Raw genomic sequence first — 13,317 nt, 5'->3', positions numbered from 1 at the left:
AACTAAGCTGTGAGTTATGTTGTTCAAAATAATTTTTTTATGTTTTATGATATGTTAGCATCTAACTTAACATATTACCAAGATATTACCTACTGTTTTAAAGAGTTTAGCATATACGAGCAGTTTAACTCACATAACTTCTAGCGAAAATAAAAATGTAAGTGGTACTTTTAGGACTATATTTTACATAACCAAAAAACATCCTTGTCAAGAAAACAATAAATTAGGACATAAGGTATGTAATAGTCATTACCTAACCTATCACATTAATTGCTATAATTAGTTTCCAATCAAACACGGACTCGTAGTATAATGTCAAGTTGTACGGTTTTTGATTACCTAGATATCACCATGATTACCTACCTATGCGTTAAAACTTTCAGCACAGGTTAACATTTTTAGATGGAAGCGTGTCTGTTACCAAGTTCAGGTGTGGATGTACTTGAATAATGTTGTGTTGTATACTAATAAAATAGTACCTAGAACCGTAAAATAAAATATTATTTTGCTTAGATACTCAATTCTTCCTTGTGAAATATTTAGGAAAAAAACAATATACAGTTTACTACATAGATAAAATTAATAAAGTAAGTACCTATTAATCATTCGTACACACACAAGAAGGTTAATTTTAAAAATAATCAAAATCTACAATTTAGATTTCTTTTTAGAGGAAAAACTAAAAAAATCTAGGACTACCTACCAATATTTAAAAGAAACAACTTACTCAAAGCTTCAAATTTCCGAACGCACACTAAAACCACTGCCGCTCGCGCGCGAATTCAAATATCGATCTCCATATTATGGACGCGTTCACTTTTTAATTAATAATTCCTGCTTTTTTAATCCTGGAAGACACGACCACGGTAACTGTCGAAAGAGGATTGAAGTAGGCGTCGCCTCGCCACTGGTGTTCGTGTCGTGTGCGTGCGTCAATTATATTTATTACATCGAAGTAGCTATAAACAAACTAACACGACACGACTTCAAAGAGATCGATCGCTATTTGGGAGATCGATGAACGCATTCTTAGAACTGTCATGGCGTTGAGTTTTTTCCACAGAAAATAAAATTTACCGTCTATAAAAATGAAACAACTGTGGATATCATGGTTTCCTAAGTGTAAATTAGCATTCAATTAACTTGAGTGCGAATTAGATTACCATTACGCCACACGCAGGTAGTAAAAGTGAGAAAAGCTTGCGTACGTCAGTCTTTAGGGCGTAGACACAGAGTTTAATTTAACCTGTGGCTAGTGGGACAGATTAATTAAATATATCCACGTTAGACACATCAACCGAACCACTATAATACAATCTAAATGTAATCTAAAATTGAATTGATACTTTCTCGAGATTATTCTCCTAGAGAAGTTTATCGAAGGACATTTTTTTAAATATTAAATCAAAATGATTGTCGTCTAAATATTTAATACTGTTCAATTTTTGTAGGGATCCACTAAGGCTTAGAACCCACTGCCATTAATTTCTTGCGGTTTTAGAAACGCAAACCCCTAAGTGTAACGTACTGCCTGCTTCATAAGCGCAGGTACTTAAAAGACTGAAACCGCAAGAAATTAGACTGAAACCGCAAAAAAAAAATTCCCTTTGCGTTCTACGCCTGAGAAAGGATTTTTTCTTAATTCAACCCCTGTTTTGGATGCAGGCTAGTTTTGGGTTTAGAAAAAGTCGCAATTGCAGTGCGAGTAGTGCAACTCTAGACATACCTGAAGCATTTGTAATAGACCGCGGGCCAGGAGCATGTTTCGTCAGTCATCGCCTCCCGGCTGATACATTGTCAGATAATAGTTTAGATGCTGATTTAAATTTAAAAAACCGTCAGCCGGTTGTATCACAGTGGAAAGAGCGTCAGCTGTAAAATGAACATGTAAAAAATACGCGCTTTACCACTTTATGTCCGCAAAGTATGCGTAATGTGTACATTGCGTAATCCGTTTATGGCGTTTCACCTGATGAAATGCTACATGCAAAGTTTCATGATTGTTATTGCTATCATAAAAAGGTAAAGCGCTTATTTTTTACATGTTCATGCGACCAGCTGACGTTCTTACCACCGCGATATAACCGGCTGATGATTTTTAAATTCACAATAGCATCTGAACTATCATCTGACAAAGTATCAAACGGGAGGCGATGCAAAATTATATTTTTTTACATGTTTCGGTGGCTGCCATTCCTCAACCCACCAACGGAGCGGCAGCTGACGTCCACGAGGGCTCATCATACATACCCGTTAACCACTATACGAGTTTTCGCCCGGGAGGCGATTGGTCATGGAAATCTGTTCCTGGCTCGCGGTCTATAATAGCAGGCAAACTGTCAAACGCTCTAACACTGTCAAACGCCCATGAGACTACGGTCGTTTTATACGATTGTCACTGGGCGAGTATAAGGTACCTTATAGCATCAAGGACTTGCAATCATTGTGTTTTATACGGTAGAGTCAGACCAACATAAGTTGGCAGCGATTTTGATAGCCCAGATAGTGAAAGTGTAATTTCAAACGTCAACTTCTATGAAATTATATGAAAAAGGCTGAGCGGAAAAGGATATTGACATCGTTGCCAACTTAGCTTGGACTGAATTTATATATAGCACTTGAAACGGCATTTAGAATTGTAAAAGGACCTTACATTCTACGAGACAATAAAAATGTGCCTACCGACAATACGAAACTTATGTATTTCAGACATATTTCACTAATAGTTACTTACATAGTTTAGAAAAAAACAGCAACATGAAACTTAAACTGTAGAACGTTAACCAACTGGCTAACTTATAGTCATGAAGAGATCACTTCCAGATAACCATTGATTGGTCACTAACTACTGCCGCAGATCACACGAAGAGTTAAAATCGCCATTTAAGTATTTTGGCAACCTCTTCGCATATTCTTACCTATGTATAGCAGGGTAAAATCACCAGAATTCATACAAAAAATAAATGATGTCTGTTTAATTACATATTCTTTGAAATTTCAAACGTTCAAAATAAATAAAACATGACACTGCGGCAACACGACCGCTGATTTGCACCATTTCGTACTGGTTTTAGAAATATGGGTCATGCGCTCTTTACATGAAATGTTAATTATCACCCGCCTGCAGGGATAAACATGTTTATGTTTAACGCATCATGTGTTGAGTACATAGATTTTGGCACCCTGAGCTTTCGGGTATTGCTACATTAGCCGATTAAAGAATAATACGAGCAAAGTAGGCAGAAACGGACCAGGCTAACTCTGCATTGCATTAGCAATGACTAAGTGTGGCAATATCATGATACAGTCGACTCTCGTTAATTCAAACCATCGATAATTCGAACCTCTCTATAATTCGAAGTTATCACGAGTTCCCAAAAAATCAATTCATTTTAAGCACTTGGTAATTTGAACAAAAAAATCATCGCTACGTAACAAAATGACGCGTTAATTCCAACTCATAGGCGTCAAACACTCGAAAATTCAGTTATCAGATTGCAGAGGTATGTACCCTACATTTTGAGACGAATTAAAAATTGTATCATCGTTATGCGAGCATTTGATATTGTAATTATTAGTTTGACACACACTTCCGCACTAATTTGTTTGTTTACCAGTTAGTGTGTTTACCAGTGTAAACAAACAAATTAGTGTGTTTATCAGTATGAAAAAGCATTTCAGGCACTATTTCCGATAAAAAAAAGTTATTGATCAGTCTCAGCAATGAGTTTCGAAGCAAATTAATATAACAGACTTCTTCCGAAAGACAAATCATTAATTCACATTTGGTATTGTTAAAAAATAAGTAAATAATAATTGCATGATTACTACTCAATAATTCAAACTTTCATATTTTTTCTCTCAATAATTTCGAACCTTTTGATATTTCAAACTCTCGATACTTCGTAATATTTTATAAGTCCTTCGAATTTCGAATTAACGAGAGTCGACTGTAAATGAGAACCGCCACCTTACAGAAAACCGCAGCCAAATAACACTCATAGTGTTGTGTTCCTGCCGATGAGTAATAGTACGGTCGCCAAATCTCAAAAGCCCTCTAGAAACACGATTTAATTGACTCGGCTCGGCCTTACCCACAACCGGTATCAATGTGTTCGGACAGTTCTCCTGATCACCGTATAGTACGGTCGCCAAGCCGCTCCGAGGCCAGATTTAATTGACTCAGCTCGGCCTTACCCACAACCGGTATCAATGTGTTCGGACAGTTTTCCTGATCACCGTACATGCGGTAGTAAAGCGGAAAAATGGTGGAGGGGATAGTAATGACGTCACAAAGATGGCGGCCGGACCTATTCTTTTTGGCGGTGTATCTCGAAAACCACTTAACCGATTTTAATCAACGAGGTGTCAAATAATAGCTTATATTATGGAGATTATTTCCTTTTCTACAAACATTTACGTGAAACCTATAGGAAAAAAAAAAATTACAAAAAACAGTTTTTTTATGAAATTATTATTTTTTATTTTGTAAAAATCTCCGTAAATATTAGCATTTCGCAAATTTTGTTTAATATAAAACATATTGCTTCATTATCAAGGAATATAATGAGCCTTAAAACATACAGATCGAGTAATAAACAATGAAGCTACACTCATTTATTTGCGCATGGGTAACGAGAACTGGCTTTTACCGGTCGAAACTGTGGTGACTGTTACGATACGTATTGAAAGGAATTTATAGAGTATCGGTTTTAATTACTGAAATTATAATTAAAATTATAAAAACCAGACACAATAATGTTACCTTACTTCGACGTTTAGTCTCTTTTTTCGTCTTAATCATAGGTAGGTACATATTTCTTTTTACTTAAAAATTTTATACAGGGTGAACTTTTAACCACCAGTCATACTCTGCGCAGCGACTTTATAGGTCATACTTAACAACTTTTACTATGGGACCAATTCCGAAATCGCGAAAAAAATTTTGACTGTTCCATATAAAGGTGCGACCAACTTTACCAGACCAACACTTTTCCAAACTGAGCTACAGCTGTCCGATGAAGTTAAGTACTTAGGACTAACTCTCGACAATAAACTCAATTGGAACAACCACATCAACAAACGGATAGACAAGGCGGGAGTTGTCTTCTGGCAGTGCAGAAGGATGATTGGTAAGAGGTGGGGACTCAACCCGAAAATTACCCTCTGGCTCTATAAGACGATAATCCGCCCCTTACTCTGTTACGGTGCTCTGGTTTGGTGGCCAAGAACAAACCTAGGCAACGTACGAGACAAACTACAAAGACTTCAAAGGCTCGCATGCGCGGCCACCACTGGCTGCACGATGTCTACCCCGACTGCAGCCATGGAGGTCATGCTAAACCTTCCACCGCTGCACCTACAAATACAGCAAGAGGCCAGTCTCTCAGCGGTAAGGTTGCGAACCCTCAAGATATGGTCTAACATCACAGGAGCTCTTCACACAAAATGCCTGGAAAAGGTGTATGACGAATTTCCAGTGCTTAGGTCAGGCACGGACCGGATTCACAAACAAGCTATCTTCGATAAAAGGTACAAAATACAGTTATATGAGGACGACAATCATGAAGGACTCAATCCCCGGGAGCTGAGAATCTTCCCTGATGGGTCCAAAACAGACAGCGGATCGGGCTCTGGAACCTTCTCAGAAGACCTGAACATGTCGATCACCACTCCGCTAGGAGCCCATAACTCGGTATTCCAAGCTGAGTGCATGGGCATCATAAACGCGGCGGCTGCCATCACTGCAAGGAAGGTAGTAGGATCCTCCATCCGCATACTCTCCGACAGTAGAGCAGTCTTAATGGCTCTAAATAGCCATATAGTTACATCCAAACTTATACACGAATGCCACGAACGACTAATGGAGGTATGTCATAATAACAAGATCACCCTACAATGGTTCAAGGGACACAGTGGATCCCGAGGTAACGATGCTGCGGACGAGCTTGCCAGGCAAGGATCGAATGCGGGGGCGATTGGTCCGGAATCGATTCTTCCGATACCATTTAGCAAGGTACGCTCAATGCTGCTGGCACGTACAGGGAAACTACACACAGAACACTGGCTGAACCAGACTGGATGCAGACAGGCAAAAGAAGCCATGCCTGGCATCAACGGAAAACTCACAAGGGCGCTCCTGCAACTAGGGAAGGTCCGACTGAGTATGGTAACCAGTGTCATAACAGGTCATGGACTATTTAACAAACATCTTATCACAACAGGTGTCACAGACAGTCCCCTGTGCCGAGGTTGCATGGAGACAGAAGAAACAGCCTCTCACGTGGTGCTGGAATGCAGCGGAGTGACTCCATACAGGGCTAAACATCTCGGATCTCCGAGAGACCTCCCCGAGGTCCTACTCAACATCAAAGGTTTGATAGGATTCCTCGAGGAGCTGGGCTGGCAGGACTAGCCCACCCCCAACATATCACGCAAAATAGGCGCAAGTCGTCGAGTTGCGGAAAAATCGCCCGAATACAATACAATACAATACAAGGTGCGACCAGACCGCAGCTTAAAAAACGGTCACGATACGGAATCGCAGTGACGCGTCGTATGCGTACCGTTTTTGACGCATGCTCCCCACACCGCTGTTTAAAAAACGGTGACGGTACGGAATCGCAGTGACGTGCTTCACGCGAATCTTTTTTGTTCGCAAAACAGTTGCGTCTTTTACGTCACCGGTACGGTGTCTGCCATAAGATCTCCGTGTAATATTTTTTGCGATTTTTACGCAGTTCAATTTACGGTGCGTCAGCTTATTTTAAGCAGCGGTGTGGCGAGCATGCGTCATGGACCCGGGTACGTCCTTAAACTACGTCCAAAAGAGAGGTATGGGCATTGTGAATGTCATCTCGCTTTGTGTGGTAGGGCACAGCCAGTGGGTGTCATTCCAGATCCAAATTTTCTTGCGTGATTCGGCATTGGTCCCATAATAAAAGTTGTTCAGTATGACCTGTAAAGTCACTGCGCAGAGTATGGCTGGTGGTTAAAATTTCATCTTATACCTATATTCGACACAAGTAGTAAGTACTTACAGACCAACTATGATACACATTTTGCCTGTATAGTGATACATAGTGAATAAATTAATACCTGATTTAAAAAATAAAACAAAAATAACAAATAGCATGTTATTTAATTCAGTAATCACTAATCAGTCTTAAACAATGAACATCATACTTTTAGATTAGACAACAAAATGTATATTTATACTGTTTCGACTTGAAAGATTTTACTGCTTTAAAACATAAGATAAACCTACCAACCAAATGTATAAAAAAAAATGTTTTTTGTGATTATTATTTTCCTATAGGTTTCACGTAAATGTTTGTAAAAAGGAAATAATCTCCATAATATAAGCTATTAGTTGACACCTCGACGAATACAATCGGTTAAGTGGTTTTCGAGATACACCGCCAAAAAGAATAGGTCCGGACGCCATCTTTGTGACGTCATTACTATCCCCTCCCACCATTTTTCCGCTTTACTACCGCATGTACGGTGATCAGGAGAAACGCCCGAACACATTGATACCGGTTGTGGGTAAGGCCGAGCTGAGTCAATTAAATCTGGCCTCGGAGCTGCTTGGGGACTACTAATAGTAAAAGTTGTTCAGTATGACCTATAAAGTCGCTGCGCAGAGTATGACTGGTGGTTAAAAGTTCACCCTGTATAAAATTTTTAAGTAAAAAGAAATATGTACCTACCTATGATTAAGACGAAAAAAGAGACTAAACGTCGAAGTAAGGTAACATTATTGTGTCTGGTTTTTATAATTTTAATTATAATTTCAGTAATTAAAACCGATACTCTATAAATTCCATTCAATACGTATCGTAACAGTCACCACAGTTTCGACCGGTAAAAGCCAGTTATCGTTACCCATGCGCAAATAAATGAGTGTAGCTTCATTGTTTATTACTCGATCTGTATGTTTTAAGGCTCATTATATTCCTTGATAATGAAGCAATATGTTTTATATTAAACAAAATTTGCGAAATGCTAATATTTACGGAGATTTTTACAAAATAAAAAATAATAATTTTATAAAAAAACTGTTTTTTCTGATTATTTTTTTTCCTATAGGTTTCACGTAAATGTTTGTAGAAAAGGAAATAATCTCCATAATATAAGCTATTATTTGACACCTCGATGATTAAAATCGGTTAAGTGGTTTTCGAGATACACCGCCAAAAAGAATAGGTCCGGCCGCCATCTTTGTGACGTCATTACTATCCCCTCCACCATTTTTCCGCTTTACTACCGCATGTACTAGTACGGTCGCCAAATCTCAAAAGCCCTCTAGAAACACGATTTAATTGACTCGGCTCGGCCTTACCCACAACCGGTATCAATGTGTTCGGACAGTTCTCCTGATCACCGTACATGCGGTAGTAAAGCGGAAAAATGGTGGAGGGGATAGTAATGACGTCACAAAGATGGCGGCCGGACCTATTCTTTTTGGCGGTGTATCTCGAAAACCACTTAACCGATTTTAATCATCGAGGTGTCAAATAATAGCTTATATTATGGAGATTATTTCCTTTTCTACAAACATTTACGTGAAACCTATAGGAAAAAAAATAATCAGAAAAAACAGTTTTTTTATAAAATTATTATTTTTTATTTTGTAAAAATCTCCGTAAATATTAGCATTTCGCAAATTTTGTTTAATATAAAACATATTGCTTCATTATCAAGGAATATAATGAGCCTTAAAACATACAGATCGAGTAATAAACAATGAAGCTACACTCATTTATTTGCGCATGGGTAACGATAACTGGCTTTTACCGGTCGAAACTGTGGTGACTGTTACGATACGTATTGAATGGAATTTATAGAGTATCGGTTTTAATTACTGAAATTATAATTAAAATTATAAAAACCAGACACAATAATGTTACCTTACTTCGACGTTTAGTCTCTTTTTTCGTCTTAATCATAGGTAGGTACATATTTCTTTTTACTTAAAAATTTTATACAGGGTGAACTTTTAACCACCAGTCATACTCTGCGCAGCGACTTTATAGGTCATACTGAACAACTTTTACTATTAGTAGTCCCCAAGCAGCTCCGAGGCCAGATTTAATTGACTCAGCTCGGCCTTACCCACAACCGGTATCAATGTGTTCGGGCGTTTCTCCTGATCACCGTACATGCGGTAGTAAAGCGGAAAAATGGTGGGAGGGGATAGTAATGACGTCACAAAGATGGCGTCCGGACCTATTCTTTTTGGCGGTGTATCTCGAAAACCACTTAACCGATTGTATTCGTCGAGGTGTCAACTAATAGCTTATATTATGGAGATTATTTCCTTTTTACAAACATTTACGTGAAACCTATAGGAAAATAATAATCACAAAAAACATTTTTTTTTATACATTTGGTTGGTAGGTTTATCTTATGTTTTAAAGCAGTAAAATCTTTCAAGTCGAAACAGTATAAATATACATTTTGTTGTCTAATCTAAAAGTATGATGTTCATTGTTTAAGACTGATTAGTGATTACTGAATTAAATAACATGCTATTTGTTATTTTTGTTTTATTTTTTAAATCAGGTATTAATTTATTCACTATGTATCACTATACAGGCAAAATGTGTATCATAGTTGGTCTGTAAGTACTTACTACTTGTGTCGAATATAGGTATAAGATGAAATTTTAACCACCAGCCATACTCTGCGCAGTGACTTTACAGGTCATACTGAACAACTTTTATTATGGGACCAATGCCGAATCACGCAAGAAAATTTGGATCTGGAATGACACCCACTGGCTGTGCCCTACCACACAAAGCGAGATGACATTCACAATGCCCATACCTCTCTTTTGGACGTAGTTTAAGGACGTACCCGGGTCCATGACGCATGCTCGCCACACCGCTGCTTAAAATAAGCTGACGCACCGTAAATTGAACTGCGTAAAAATCGCAAAAAATATTACACGGAGATCTTATGGCAGACACCGTACCGGTGACGTAAAAGACGCAACTGTTTTGCGAACAAAAAAGATTCGCGTGAAGCACGTCACTGCGATTCCGTACCGTCACCGTTTTTTAAACAGCGGTGTGGGGAGCATGCGTCAAAAACGGTACGCATACGACGCGTCACTGCGATTCCGTATCGTGACCGTTTTTTAAGCTGCGGTCTGGTCGCACCTTGTATTGTATTGTATTGTATTCGGGCGATTTTTCCGCAACTCGACGACTTGCGCCTATTTTGCGTGATATGTTGGGGGTGGGCTAGTCCTGCCAGCCCAGCTCCTCGAGGAATCCTATCAAACCTTTGATGTTGAGTAGGACCTCGGGGAGGTCTCTCGGAGATCCGAGATGTTTAGCCCTGTATGGAGTCACTCCGCTGCATTCCAGCACCACGTGAGAGGCTGTTTCTTCTGTCTCCATGCAACCTCGGCACAGGGGACTGTCTGTGACACCTGTTGTGATAAGATGTTTGTTAAATAGTCCATGACCTGTTATGACACTGGTTACCATACTCAGTCGGACCTTCCCTAGTTGCAGGAGCGCCCTTGTGAGTTTTCCGTTGATGCCAGGCATGGCTTCTTTTGCCTGTCTGCATCCAGTCTGGTTCAGCCAGTGTTCTGTGTGTAGTTTCCCTGTACGTGCCAGCAGCATTGAGCGTACCTTGCTAAATGGTATCGGAAGAATCGATTCCGGACCAATCGCCCCCGCATTCGATCCTTGCCTGGCAAGCTCGTCCGCAGCATCGTTACCTCGGGATCCACTGTGTCCCTTGAACCATTGTAGGGTGATCTTGTTATTATGACATACCTCCATTAGTCGTTCGTGGCATTCGTGTATAAGTTTGGATGTAACTATATGGCTATTTAGAGCCATTAAGACTGCTCTACTGTCGGAGAGTATGCGGATGGAGGATCCTACTACCTTCCTTGCAGTGATGGCAGCCGCCGCGTTTATGATGCCCATGCACTCAGCTTGGAATACCGAGTTATGGGCTCCTAGCGGAGTGGTGATCGACATGTTCAGGTCTTCTGAGAAGGTTCCAGAGCCCGATCCGCTGTCTGTTTTGGACCCATCAGGGAAGATTCTCAGCTCCCGGGGATTGAGTCCTTCATGATTGTCGTCCTCATATAACTGTATTTTGTACCTTTTATCGAAGATAGCTTGTTTGTGAATCCGGTCCGTGCCTGACCTAAGCACTGGAAATTCGTCATACACCTTTTCCAGGCATTTTGTGTGAAGAGCTCCTGTGATGTTAGACCATATCTTGAGGGTTCGCAACCTTACCGCTGAGAGACTGGCCTCTTGCTGTATTTGTAGGTGCAGCGGTGGAAGGTTTAGCATGACCTCCATGGCTGCAGTCGGGGTAGACATCGTGCAGCCAGTGGTGGCCGCGCATGCGAGCCTTTGAAGTCTTTGTAGTTTGTCTCGTACGTTGCCTAGGTTTGTTCTTGGCCACCAAACCAGAGCACCGTAACAGAGTAAGGGGCGGATTATCGTCTTATAGAGCCAGAGGGTAATTTTCGGGTTGAGTCCCCACCTCTTACCAATCATCCTTCTGCACTGCCAGAAGACAACTCCCGCCTTGTCTATCCGTTTGTTGATGTGGTTGTTCCAATTGAGTTTATTGTCGAGAGTTAGTCCTAAGTACTTAACTTCATCGGACAGCTGTAGCTCAGTTTGGAAAAGTGTTGGTCTGGTAAAGTTGGTCGCACCTTTATATGGAACAGTCAAAATTTTTTTCGCGATTTCGGAATTGGTCCCATAGTAAAAGTTGTTAAGTATGACCTATAAAGTCGCTGCGCAGAGTATGACTGGTGGTTAAAAGTTCACCCTGTATAAAATTTTTAAGTAAAAAGAAATATGTACCTACCTATGATTAAGACGAAAAAAGAGACTAAACGTCGAAGTAAGGTAACATTATTGTGTCTGGTTTTTATAATTTTAATTATAATTTCAGTAATTAAAACCGATACTCTATAAATTCCTTTCAATACGTATCGTAACAGTCACCACAGTTTCGACCGGTAAAAGCCAGTTCTCGTTACCCATGCGCAAATAAATGAGTGTAGCTTCATTGTTTATTACTCGATCTGTATGTTTTAAGGCTCATTATATTCCTTGATAATGAAGCAATATGTTTTATATTAAACAAAATTTGCGAAATGCTAATATTTACGGAGATTTTTACAAAATAAAAAATAATAATTTTATAAAAAAACTGTTTTTTGTAATTTTTTTTTTCCTATAGGTTTCACGTAAATGTTTGTAGAAAAGGAAATAATCTCCATAATATAAGCTATTATTTGACACCTCGTTGATTAAAATCGGTTAAGTGGTTTTCGAGATACACCGCCAAAAAGAATAGGTCCGGCCGCCATCTTTGTGACGTCATTACTATCCCCTCCACCATTTTTCCGCTTTACTACCGCATGTACGGTGATCAGGAAAACTGTCCGAACACATTGATACCGGTTGTGGGTAAGGCCGAGCTGAGTCAATTAAATCTGGCCTCGGAGCGGCTTGGCGACCGTACTATAAGGTTGCCAAAGCTCATCGAGAGTGCGGAGTGTAAGGGTCGGCAACGCGCATGTAACTCCTCTAGAGATGTAGGCGTACATAGGCTACGGGGACTGCTTGCCATCAGGCGGGCCGTATGCATGTTTGCCACCGACGTAGTATAAAAAAAATCATATACTCTGGCAATACAATTTGACAGTAGAAACCTTTTTCCAGAGAAATCCTATTTTACAGAGGAGATCGAAACTTCTTGCCTACATTTTTTAAATTTGCCGACTTTTTCTTCTGACTAAAATTGGTTTGTCGGACTATAGTTTTAAATATGTTATACATATAATAAAAAAGATTGAATTGAAGTTCAAAATATATAGTTGATACAATATTTTTTTAATAATTTTCTTGTAACAAAATACGTCTAAAATGTGGAAAAGTATACACAACTTTCATTCTCACCTCTACCAGGACACACCCTACCACGCCGCGGCCACACACAAAAGATATATTTTAAAAGTGACGCCAAAAACTCGTGCAAAATACGTTCAAATAAGCCGAAGCGGCTATCACAACTGCTAAGAGGTGTTACTGTTTAACAGTTTATTTTTGCTCCGTAACCAGTAAACACATACCGAGCGTATTATTCATTTAGTTAACAACCGATTTAAATTTCAGAGCTACTGTTGCTACGTACCTGTATTGTTTGGGGTTGAAAAAAACGTTTGTAAGTAATTTTAACTGTGACGTTAAAGTAAGTTTTACATACTTCACATTTAATCACCCCAGGTAATTATGTAACATTATAGCATATGTATAC

The 13,317-nt window shown here is 39.4% G+C and overlaps 1 protein-coding gene across 3 annotated transcripts in view; it reads right to left on the bottom strand.

Annotated features, from left to right (window-relative positions):
• Positions 1-13,317, bottom strand: part of LOC133519784 (four and a half LIM domains protein 2) — a 199,905-nt gene that overhangs the window by 71,081 nt on the left and 115,507 nt on the right. The window contains exon 1 of one of the 3 annotated variants that reach the window (XM_061853881.1): positions 728-870. The exons of the other annotated variants lie outside the window; for them this stretch is intronic. The gene's annotated coding sequence lies outside the window, so the exon portion shown is untranslated. Of the gene's footprint in view, positions 1-727; positions 871-13,317 lie in introns of those variants that run through there. 3 annotated transcript variants of the gene reach the window in all.

Source organism: Cydia pomonella, chromosome 7 (genome assembly GCF_033807575.1).
Source record: "Cydia pomonella isolate Wapato2018A chromosome 7, ilCydPomo1, whole genome shotgun sequence".
In the NCBI taxonomy this organism is placed as follows: domain Eukaryota; kingdom Metazoa; phylum Arthropoda; class Insecta; order Lepidoptera; family Tortricidae; genus Cydia; species Cydia pomonella.
The sequence above is the reverse complement of the archived record's forward strand: the minus strand, read 5'-3'. Positions and strand labels throughout refer to the sequence as shown.